This window comes from Amblyomma maculatum, chromosome 5 (assembly GCF_055883805.1).
Source record: "Amblyomma maculatum isolate TAMU_Amacu chromosome 5, ASM5588380v1, whole genome shotgun sequence".
Lineage (NCBI taxonomy): Eukaryota > Metazoa > Arthropoda > Arachnida > Ixodida > Ixodidae > Amblyomma > Amblyomma maculatum.
Genome location: NC_139348.1, coordinates 79,279,831 through 79,289,356, shown reverse-complemented (window position 1 = coordinate 79,289,356; position 9,526 = coordinate 79,279,831).

Below are 9,526 nucleotides of genomic sequence, written 5' to 3'. Positions count from 1 at the left end.
CTGCAGTGCCTAGAGGATGCCATCTAACCATCGCGTTCGCTGCCTACTCCTTCTCCCGCGACCCTCAACCTTTCCCAACATCAGATCTTTCTCCAGCGACTCCTCTCTTCTCGTCAGATGACCAAAGTAGCTGAGCGTTAACTTGAGAATTTGACCCTCCAATGAGCAGTCAGGGTTTATGGTCGACAATATCGACTGATTTGATCTTCTGGCAGTCCAAGGAACTCTCAAGAGTCTTCGCCAGCACCACAATTCAAGCGGGTCAATTCTTCGGCGGTCAGCCTTTTTCACAGTCCAACTCTCGCATCCATACATCACAACTGGAAATACCATAGCACGAGTTATACGGATCTTGGTTGGCAAACTAATGTCTCTGCTCTTTACTAGACGGTCAAGGCTAACCATTGCTCTGTTTCCCAAAAGCAGCCCTACTGAAAAACCAAAAGTTCTACGGGGCAATAACCTCATAAAATCTCATGTAATCGCATAGACTCTCATACGGTGCACATCATTATCATAAAATATCGTACATAATTTATGATAATGTACAAGAAACTATGAGACCTTATGCAATTATATGCGACTTGTATGTGATTTCTTATGTGAATTGAGTGAGATTGTGTGAGAAAATGTGAGGTTATTGCCTCATACAAATTTTTCAATAGGGAGGCGTCTCCTAATTTCATGGCTGCAGTCTCCTTCCGAGGTAATCTTGGAGCCCAAGAAGAGAAAATCTGTCACAGCTTCCACTTCTTGTCCATTGATGCTCCAGGACTTGATAGGGCAAGACGCCATGATCTTTGTCTTTTAATGTTCAGTTTAAGCCTTAACTTCTCACTCTCTTCTTGTACGCGCATCAGAAGTCTCTTGAGTTCCACTTCACTTTCTGCCATTAAAGTGCTATCATCTGCATATCTAAGGTTGTTGATACATTTTCCAGCACTCTTCACTCTAGCTGTAGACTCGTCCAGACCGGCGTTCCTCATGATGCACTCTGCATATAGGTTAAATAGGCAGGGCGACAGTATGCAGCCTTGCCTCACTCCTTTCTGAATCGGAAACCAATCGGTAAGACCATGGCCAGTTGTGACTGTGGCCTCTTGTCCATCATACAGGTTCCTGAGGAGACAGATGAGGTGAATTGGAACTCCCATCTCTTGGAGAGCTTGCCACAATCTGCTGTGATCTACGCAGTCAAAAGCTTTCGCATAATCAATAAAGCAGAAGTAGATGGGTGTCTGGAACTCTCTTGCTTTTTCCATGATCCAGCGAAGGTTGGCAATTTGGTCTCTAGTTCCTCTGCCTTTGCGAAACCCAGCTTGCACGTCCGGAAGCTCTCGATCCACATACTGCTGCAGCCTTCCTTGGAGGATTTTCAACATCACCTTGCTAGCATGCGAAATAAGCGCGATCGTGCGGTATTTGAAACAATCTTTGGCACTGCCTTTCTTTGGAATGGGGATGTAAACTGACCTCCTCCAATCCTGTGGCCACCGCAGGTTTGTCCAAATCTTCTGACATAAAGTATGCAGAATGTTAACACCGTCATGGTTGAGGTTTTGAAGCAACTCAGCAGGAATGCCATCAATTCCGCTAGCTTTGTTCTTAACAAGGCTGTCTAAGGCCCATTCAACTTCACTCTTCAGGATGCCAGGCTCGAGATCAGTAATCACAACCGTCTTATGTTGGGTTTGCACATTCGGGTCCTTCTTGTACAGTTCTTCTGTGTATTCCTGCCACCTCTTCTTTATCTCTGAGGCTTCAGTGAGGTCCTTGGCTTGTTTGTCCTTTATCACGCCCAACTTAGCACAGAAGCTTCCTTTGATATCTTTGATTGTCTTATACGGAGCTCTTGTGTTCCTTAATTGGCTGTCCACATCTGCTTGGCACTGTATGTTCAGGAAGCCATTCTTATCTCTCCTTGCTATTTTCTGAAAATCCGCATTGAGAACCTTGTATCTTTCTCTTTCCCCCATAACTTTTGCCATCCTCCTTTCCTCAGCTATTTGCAAAGCCTCTTCAGATAACCAGTTTGCTTTCTTGCATTTCTTTTGCTTTGGAACTACCTTAGTAGCAACTTCTTGTATTATATCACGAACATCAGTCCACATCTCTTCGGGCTCTCTGTCTTCTAGATCTAATTCTTGAAATCGATTCCTCACTTCCACAGCATATTCTAATGGAATTTGATCCAGATCATACCTGAAAGGCCTTCTAGTTTTCTGCGTTTTCTTCAATCGAAGCTTAATTTTGGCAACAGGAAGCTGATGATCGGTGCCACAATCGGCCCCAGGCCTTGTTTTTACTGCTTGTATAGCGCTTCTCCATCTCTGCCGGCAAAGAATATAATCGATCTGATTCCTGTACAGACCGTCCGGTGACGTCCATGTGTACAGGCGCCTCTTGTGCTGTTGAAAATGAGTATTCGCTATGGTCAGGTTGTTTTCTTGACAAAACTCTACTAGCCTCTGCCCAGCTTAATTTGGCGCGCCAAGACCAAACTTGCCTATAATTCCGGATATTTCTTCACTCCCGACCTTAGCGTTCCAGTCTCATATGAGAAAAACGACGTCTGATGATGGGGTGCGGTCTAAAAGGCATTGTAGGTCCGCAAAAAATCTCTCCACGTCAGCTTAAATTTGGGTAATTCGATGTCGACACTGGTGCCCAATTCTTTGCTGAGAAATATTTAAGCCTTTCTTCGCTGAGCGAAGAAGGTACGTTGTTCTCCGCTAGCTTGACATGAGCTTCCAAGTCTTAGCGGCCATTAAAAGGCCTTCTATTTAAAAGGCACACGTAAAGAAAACGCTAAAACGACCATATCTTTCCCTAAACAACCATATCTTTCCCTAATAAGGCAACATCCACACTGTGCGGCCGTTTGGGGGGGGGGGGGGGAGCGGTATCGTTAGGGTGGCACGATGCGCGCATTCCCCGCCGCCACCGTCAAGGGGCTTCCGGCAATGTAAGAACATAACACCACTCCGTGCCGGAGGCAGGGGTAAATAGAAAAAGGAAGGGTGTTAGACTAGGCGCTGACGCGCCAGGCATCTCCCATTAAAGTAGGTGCTGCAGTCATAAAACAAGAACTCTATAAAAGCTACGTTTGCTCTTTGTCATTGGACTAAAGAGCGGTGCAGGTGGCAAGGCATCAGCTTCAAGGTATTTTAAGATTTTTACAGCTGTATTACTCATGTGAATTTTCAGCGCTGTGTGTCACGCAATCGGGTATTTATTGGCTTCTAATAAAACCTTACTCTTCAGTATGCTTCGGGCAAATGTCAGGATCATGCTTCGTTTAATAAAAGCGCACTTTATTCATACGAGTCCTTTCAATGTTATTTGTGCTTGGGCGTTTTAAATATTATTTGGCACACCATGAATGTTTTAGAATTTCCTTTTTCTTGGACGCGATGAAGTCTGTAATTTGGATGCTCTTACATGTCAACCATCCGCTTACTTAGAAGAGGCCGAATAGAGTCTGATTGGTACATGTTGACAAAAAGGAATAAACAGAGCTAAGAAGACGGGTTCGACATGTGAGCGTGACAAACATTCGCGGTGAATAGAAACCAAATGATATATTTCAACAAGCGAAGCAGCACTCAAAAGAAAGAAGACAAGTAAATAAAATAAAAAGGAAACCGCAGAACCACAATTTCGGTACGAACTCACCCAGCGTCAATGATTGAGATGCGCCCACTATTTTGGGAATAGAGCTATAGACATGCTGTCGATGCGTGTCACTTGGGCTTTTGTATATTCTGTTCCTCGAAAATCGCTCTCGAGGTCTCACCTTTTTACCAGGAGATGATAAATGTCCCAATGAGAGTCGCTTCATAATTTTCACGCTCTGCGCAATCCATGGCTAAATGGTTTTGGCATGATCGAGCATCTATATCTCTTGTTTGTTCAAATAGCCGATCATTAATGCAGCGTCCCATCTCACGGATATGAAAACGGCCGCACGACGCCGGCCTCTTATAAACAACGCCAACACAAAAGGCACAGCCTTTTTTTTCTTACTGTAATTTCCAGTTAAAACTTTTACAGCGCAGCTCTTTGGCGCCTGTTCCTGCGTTTCGCGTCGTTGTCGCCGTTGTCCGTCGTAACCTACTCCGCAGCCGGGGCAGCGCGTGCTACTGCCACCCGCGTTCGCCGCTGCCTGTACCCTCCCCTCTCGTGTTATCCGATTTCTGCCCGCTCCTGCCGCTGCAGTTAGTCGCTGCGTGCACCCCCCTCCCCCCTCGCCTCCTCATCCTGCGTGGCGGCGTTGTTATCCGATTTCTGCCCGCTCCTGCCGCTGCAGTTAGTCGCTGCGTGCACCCCCCTCCCCCCTCGCCTCCTCATCCTGCGTGGCGGCGTTGGTGTTCTCTGGTTGCCAAAGCGCCAGCTCGGCATCAGCGGATCACGGTGCGTGCATCCCAAGCCGAAACGAAGAGCCAAGTTGACTTGATCGCTTGCGTCGTCAGCGGCATCAGTCAATCGCTGCTACCTCTTCACCGCGCAACGTTCCTATGGGCCCACGCGCTGCGTCATAACTTATATGCTCTCTTCGCTCCTCCTCCAATGCCAACATTGTGCGGCGTAGGCACCCTACTGCGGCGACAATCAGAGCGCCAGCAGATCTCGACATGTGCTTCGCCTGAGCCAAGCGCAAATCCAAAACACCTCCGTTCGCCACTGCGAACCACGTACCTAAGAGTTGTTTTAATTCTACATACATGTCTTGCTCGGCATCGTTGCCTCCGTCTACCGAATAGGTGAAACAGCTGATGAACTGCGCCCGAATTTCGCGTTAGGAAGTACTGTAATCACCGGCTTTTTTTTTAAGTATCCGCTTAGTTTGTTCCTGGCCTAAAAAGCCAACCGTATTCTTGCTTTGCTTTCAATATTTTTGCCCTGTTGTGCGTAAGTTTATGAATGTAAGCGATCTAAGCGCGTTTCGTTTTTCCCTTCCTGGTTATTTGCAGCATCGGTACGCTTGTTTTTTCGCATTCTAAAGTCAGCAAACAAGGACTTCGAAATGATCGACATAATTTTCTTGGGGTATACTGCCGTAGCTAGCCGCTTCACCTGTGCGTGGAAACTGCTGAGTTCTAGAATTGCTGAATTTCAAGCGATAGCTTAAAAAAGCTCGTTCGGCTGAAAATTCGTCGGCGCCGTTGTAGTAGTCAGCACCACGTGGCCGAAATAACTCAGGGCTGCGTACAAAAAAATAGTACCATGGTACTTCGTGGCTCTAGTGATTTATGATTGATATGTGGTAGGGAATAACGAGTTAGTAAAATAACTGTAATTGATTCCCTAATTGATGAAGTGAGCAAAATAAAACTATGAGAAATTAGTAAGAGAATTTCGAAGGTGTCAAAATGTTCAGAATGAAAAGCCGGGCAAGCCATCCGACACGGATAACCTCCGACCCATATCGCTCACATCTTGCGTAGGCAAGGTGTTGGAGCACGTCCTGCTCAACAGTTGGCAAGAATACCTCGAGAAAGAAGATCTCTACCCGGAAACGATCATAGGCTTCAGGCAGCATCTAAATACCCAAGACGCCATGATACAACTCAAGCACCAGATCATCGACGGCAACACTGGCGACAACAAAGCAGTACTGGGACTCGATCTGCAGAGCCCTTCGACAGGGTGAAGCACTCAGCGATCCTATCCCAAGTCTCGAAACTCAACATGGGAGAGAGATTATACAATTACATCAATGTGTTCCTCACGGACAGAACGGCCGAGCTCAGAGCGGGGGACCTCCACAGCACAGGAGAAGAAGCTGGGAAGCACAGGCACACCTCAGGGATCGGTCATCTCGCCGGTGCTTTTCAATATCGTGATGATAATAGTGGCCGAAAGGCTCAGGAACATCAAGGAAGTTCGACATACGATATACGCGGACGACATAACGCTGTGTGTGGAAGGGGGCAGCGATGCCCACATCGAATCCACCCTACAGGCGGCCATTGATGCGATCGAAGACCAACTCGATGGAACGGGGCTCAGATGCTCGCCGAGCAAGTCGGAGCTCCTCGTCTACCCACCCGTGAAGCACCGCAAACCCAACAACAGCCCGAGAAGTACGAGGCAATTAAAGTCAAGACCAGAGAGGGAAACGCGATCTCAAGAGTCAACAAGATCAGAGTGTTGGGGATGACGATCGAGACGCACGGCAGAAACGGCGAGACCGTCACCCGGCTCATTGCGAAATCGGTGAACGCCACGAGACTACTCAAACGAGTCACGAACAAGAAAAGTGGAATGAAGGAAGAGAGCCTGATCAGACTGATCCACTCGTTCGTCATATGTCACGTAACGTACGTGGCGGCCTACCACAAGTGGAAGAAGAGCGAGAGAAACAAGATAGATATACTCATCCACAGAGCCTACAAGACGGCACTGGGACTGTTCGAAACAACGAGCACCAAACGCCTCCTGCAGCTAGGGGTGCATAACACGCTGGAGGAGATAGCGGAGGCCCAACGTGCCGCACAGCTCGAAAGACTGTCTACGACCAAGGCCGGAAGGAAAATCCTGGACAACCTGGGAATTGTATATCAAGGCAGGGAGCAGACGCAGCTCTCCGTCCCCGATGAGATCAGGCGCAACATCAGAGTGGACTCGGTACCGAAGAACATGTACCCGGAGTATAACAAAGGGAGGAGAGCAGCGAGAGCCAAGCCACTGATAGACCAGCACGCGGCCGACACACACGCACGCTACGTTGACGCGGCTGAGTATGCCAAGATACACGGGTTCACGACGGTCGTCGTCGACGCGACCGGCACCGTTCGCACGACCGCCAGCACGAGATGCACCAAGGCAGAGCAAGCGGAGGAGGTGGCCATCGCCGACCGCGACTGCCACACAGTGCTATGCGACTCGAGACAGGCGGTGAGAAATTACGCCAAAGGCAGGATAGCGAAAGAAGCTGTGCGCATACTGCAGGCAGCCAAAAACGACGACGGCAGCAGACAAGTGAGAATCAAGTGGCTCCCGGCGCACGCGGGCGAGGAGTCAGACGGCAACGCCAACCACAACTAGACGGCACACGCCGAGGCGCGCGCGCTAACGGACCGCGCCTCGGTCGACTGGCCGGTGTGGTTCAGCACCAAAGACCGAATGGCCGCCTACAACAAAAAACCAAGGTGTTCCGCCTAGCTCGCAGAACTCTTCCACACCCTTGCTCAGGGCTCAGTCGAGAGCAAGCCGTTTTATTCAGACAGCTACAGACGGGCTCACTCCCCAGTCCGTCGCTGATGCATAGAATGTATCCCGAGACGCACCCGACAAACAAATGCAGAGTCTGCCGAACGGGGACGGCCGGCTTCGCACACATGCTGTGGAATTCTACCAAGTACCAGGAAGAAGCCAAGTCTGGGAGGATCCCGCCGCGACTGGAAGCAGCCGCAGGGAGCGACAATCAAGAGGGGCAACTCTGGGCCGTCCAGCAGGTCATCAAGACACTGGCCCGGCAGGGAACCAGCGAGCCGGCCACGGCGAGCGGGGACCCAGGCCGCGCGGCCGGTGCACAGGGAGCGCGCGCGCGCGAGCGCGCGTTCTACTGCAGGCCTCGAATAAACGTTTTACCAATCCAGTGTGTTATTGATCAATTAAAGAAATAAAAAAATTGAAGAAAGGGGCTTCAAATGGGTGAGCATGGCCCGAATGAAAAGCCAAAGCTTGATGATGATAATGAAAAATTTTAAAACGCATCATTGAACAATTAAATTATAATAAATAATTAAAAGGAAAAATTGCAATAATAAAGCTTCCAAGGTGCCAAAATTTTCAGAATGAAAAGGCACAGTGCAATTATGACAATTGCAAATTTACAGTGCGTAATTGAACAAATAAATAATTAATATATGAAATATTGGGATAAGGTACTTAAAGGTGTCAAAACGTTCACAATGAAAAGCCAGAGCTCAAGGATGCTAAATAAGCAAGTCTAATATATGAAATAATAAATTGAAGTATTTGAAAATGTAAAAATATAGAAAGTAGGTTTAAGTATATCAAAATGCTCAGAATGAAATTCCAAGGCTTTTTATAATAATATCGATGTTTTAAAATATGTAATTGGTCAATTACTTGACATAATAATAAACGTAACATGCATTCAAATTGCTCGCAATGAAAAGCCAATGTTTGCTGACGTTATGCATAGGTGTACAAGAATATAAATAAAAAAAGAAACATTAAAGATTTTAAGGTAGTACCAAAATTAAAAATTGCCAACATAATCAGTGTGCGTGCAACGCTGTCGCGTCGTATACTCTTGACGGCATAGTTTAATTGTCCCCCTCATTTTTGTTATTTACAGTCCACCTTTCTCTCTCTTTGTTACGAATAAAACGTCCAAAAAACAGAGGAAATGTATTGGCCCTGGCATTGCTCCTGCAGTATGTGACCTCTTCTCCTGTAACAAAGCTTGATGACACAACCATTGTGAATGAGACACGTCATGAACGTTTTAATTTTATACCACACTGATGAAGCTCATGCAAACCACTGCCAACTTCATAATTTTCAAATTACTGCTCAGTTTCTCACCAATAGTATGTTCACATTTCTACACCATCCTTGCTCGGGATAGTCGCCGAGGTCCAGAAAGCGTCTTCTACCTTCCAGTCGGCTTACTGCAAGATTATCAAGCGCAGAATCACGTATGCATGCTTAAAGGCCATGTTGCATAGGTCGTGTGTGCATCAAACGACAGCCAGCTTCTACGAACAGGTTGAAATGCTATCTGCAGCAGAATACGCCAAGAAAATTGAGTCTGTCTTTGAGGAGGTCTATTCTGCCGAATTTAGAACGCGATAAAACTTGCGCATTGTTGATTCAAGCTAACAAGAAGAGAAAAACGAAAGGAGCATGTATCCCGTACATGCATAAACTTTCGCACAACATGAAAAAACAATTGTTTGCAAAGAGACATTAGGCCCCCCCCCCCCCCCCTTTTTTTTTGACCGGGAATAAACTAAGCGGACTCTGTGAAAGTTTGAACGAGGTTGTAAATAACAAAAAAAAAAAAAAGCTGCTAGAAAAAACACATGAAGTTTGTTGCCTGTTGTGCTGGATTGCCGCCATCATGCGGCCGTTTTTACATAAGGGAGACGAGACGCTTAGTTACTGATCGACTGCAAACTATATAGCAAAAGATCACGCATAACCATTTAGCCTACATTCTGCAGAGACCTTGAAGCTCATTTCCGATGCCTGCAATATACAAAGTCTTAAGTGAAGAAAGCATCGGGAGCCTCTTCATGTCTGCTGCGTACAGCAGCCAGCAGTCACGTGTGTTTTCTGTCTGTCTCATGTATCCCAAGAACCAATAAACGGGGAGTCTTCTTTCCTCGCTCGCCGAGAGCTGACGTGTTTCTGGCGGCTCCGCCGAGCATTGGATGTACGGCGTCGAGTGGCCTCGCGGGACATGCGCCTGAGCTGCGCCGCCAACACTACAAAGGATGCATCAGGATCCTGTCAACAGCTCTATTCCCAAAAGACTGCGCATATA